Source organism: Nicrophorus vespilloides, unplaced genomic scaffold (genome assembly GCF_001412225.1).
Source record: "Nicrophorus vespilloides isolate i.1.1-1 unplaced genomic scaffold, Nicve_v1.0, whole genome shotgun sequence".
Taxonomy (NCBI): Eukaryota; Metazoa; Arthropoda; class Insecta; order Coleoptera; family Silphidae; genus Nicrophorus; species Nicrophorus vespilloides.
In genome coordinates this window covers 441-3,785 of record NW_017097416.1, presented here as the reverse complement: position 1 = coordinate 3,785, position 3,345 = coordinate 441, and positions in this window count along the sequence as shown.

Here is a 3,345-nt window from a genome sequence, read left to right as displayed (position 1 = left end):
AATTTTAGTTTGTTTTTTAATGGTGATGTTTTAAATAAATTCTCAATTTTTATTGGATTTTTAAAAATATTTCAACTTCTATTATTTTGAAAATTTATAATGTTTTTTCAAAATTAGTGAATTCCAATTATTCTAATTATTAAATCATGTTTTCAATGAAATATTTTTTTATAAGAAAATGTTTGATACATTATTAAATATCATTTGATAATGACATTAATTATTACTTAATTTCTATTCTTAACTTAATAATTATTAATATAAAATCTTTTCATCTTTTTCTTTTGATTAATTACTAAGAAAAAGCGTTTCCATAAAACCGTTAATTTGATGTTGCACGGTCGACTTGATGCTTCGCATTCTCTCCATCTACTATATATATACATAACTTGATCCGCTTTTAATTGACAGTTCTACACTAATGACCGTTTAACGCTAAATCGATAAAGTAACCATTAAAATCGATCCCCTTCAAAATTCAACGACTGTTTTATTATTATTTTCATCGATAATGCGATTACATCAACGAAAATATTGCATTTTTTATTACAACTTTTATTTAATCTACTTTTATAGTTAATAAAAAAAATTACTAATCCAAATTAAGACCAATAAACTTTAAGCAAATAAATAAGTTTTTATTAATATTTATATAAATTTAGAATTGAATTTTGTGACAACTTCAAGTTTCACAGAAAAAAATGTATATTAATATTCTTTGCATAATCTGTATGCAAACTGAAATTTCCTCATCATGTCCATCAACATCGATGGACTCTTAAGTTGTAGCATGTAGCAAAAATACACTAACGAAAAAATCAAAACAATAACAACAAAATAAAACAAATTTTCCTGGAAAATTTTTGTTTCATGGCAAGAGCTTTATGTTATTTATTTTGTCTTGCCAAAAAAAAAGAAAGAAAAGATGAGCAGAACTTTTGCACGAATTTAATTTATTGACGAGATGCTGCAGCAATTTGATTGCATAATTATTATTATCTTGTAAAAATTTGACAAAAAGAAAATCCGCAAGAGAAAAAATAACAAAAGATTTCAGACAAAATTATAAATCGAGAGAGAGAGAGAAAACTAAACAAAATGACGCCACGTTCGTCTAGTTTCGTTTCTATTTCACCAATGAAAATATACAAATGAAATTTATTTTTATTTTACTAAGAAATTGCATATTTCTATGAGAATTTTTCATTTTTCTGGCACTTCAACGAAAAGATCACTTTTCTTCTCTTTGACATTAGAAAATTGAAATCAATCCAATTTGTGAGAAGTGTCACAATCAATAACAAAAAATAGATAATAATTATAAATTATGTTTATTTATTGATTGAAGTATGTATATTCTTTGGTTTGCTTGATGATGATGATTGATATTGTTGTTCATCTCGATATACACGCGAATGATTGGCAGAAAACGGCGATGAGATGACCGACGCCACCGTTTTTCCATCCAACTGGAGATTTAATTCGATCTGTAATGAGTTAACTTCGCGGTCGATCGAACATTTATTTTAACCTGGATCTGAAAACGTAGCATCCCGCAAATCGAGTGCAGTATTAAAAAAAAAATCCATTTAAATTTAGCGCCGATAACTGAAAACAAAACAAACAAAATCGAAACAAAAATCAACGTTTGTTTAATGGATTTTTGCTATAGCAACCGCTTATTTTTTTTTTGTATCTTTGGAGGGCATCAATTTAAAGTTTTGATCGACTCTGAAAACTTTTAGGCAACGAAATGTGTCGTGTCATTGAGAGTCATAAATTTATTAGGTTTTTTTTTGTGGATGGGAAATGGGTAAGGGTGGGTGTGAATTTCCCCATCGAGCGCTAAATAACGGGAAACGACACGACCCGAAAGTGGCGTTCTGGCTGCCCTTTCCCGCGACCATCAAGAGAGCGCCCTTTCTTCTTGCCACCCTTGTTTATTATTCTTGCAACAAAGTACGATCATTACGGGCAGATACGATTCTCGCATCTTGCAGTTCCATCGAAATTAAACGGAACGCTTTTGTGACTACTACTGCATTCATCTTCGCCCTTTCGCTTTACAGAACAACAACAAAAAAATTGTTCATTGTGCTTTTACGATAATGCAAATTTGAACCGCGTGTTTAATACAAGGCGTATGGGGATGAACGTTTAAAAGCTCGGTCACCCACCACACATAGTCGTAAACTTGGAAGCCTTCTACATATTTTATGGTCTCGAAGTTTTACGGCATCGCAACCACCGCCTAGGGTATTAGTTTGTTACCGAAACTTTTGCGAACACTTAAAATTCCTCAAAAACACGATGCGACTCCCACAAATTTCCATCAATTTTCCTACTACGTTTTCTTCATTGCTCATTTCAACCCCTAAACAAACCTTTCTCCATTCCAAACACACAGCAAAACACACATGAATATCACGTAATATATTACAACCTAAACGAACGCTGGACATTCATATTAACACATTACATAATAGTAAAGTTTCTCTGTTGATTACACAGTTTTGCAACATGACATATTGTCTGTTAAAATATGAGAAGTTACATAAAAGCTATATAAAATTATTTATATTTATTTCATCTCACGTCCGAAGTTTTGTAACGCAATCACGACTTTATTAAATCAAATTGATCACAAAGAAATATACGTATATTATTTTTAAATTACATGTTATTATTATATAAAATTCAACATACGAGAATTTCGACTTACGTCTATAGTTGTGGAACAGAACCACATCATAAATCAAGAAGTAATTAAACTAAATCAAATTGTTTAACTTTTTTTTTTAATTACACCTGATTTCAGCGTAATTGCAAACAAAATTATTGGTCATTGTGCTGCAGAAATGACGTAATAATTCTCTTATAATATTTTCTCTCTCTGTGTGTTTTGTTGGTCGAGAAATCCTATAAAGATTTTAAGTGCCTCGAATGAAAAGCGTAATTATGTTTTACTGTCGTGCGGGTCGAAGGAGGATAGGTTGAAGTGAAGTCAAGTAACTGGAAAATTGCGGTTTTTTTTTCCACCGGTCACCCTTGACCTGACCACGGATAAATGGAATTGATTTTTTTTTTATTCAGAGTTTGAACTTTAACCATTTAATGTTTACCAATATCTTCTTTATTAAAGTTGAAAAAGTTGAAAAGTGTTTTCACATTTTATTAATTTTCTATAAAACTATAAAAGATAGAATGGAACCAAAAGATGCATATGAAGCTGAATGTTTGGGGAATGTAACGAGTATTCATACATTTTTGTGGTTTCATCGGTTTGGCTGTAATTCGTGTTTAAAGTTGAAAAAACTGTCGAAAAAGCAGTGTTTTCACATTTTA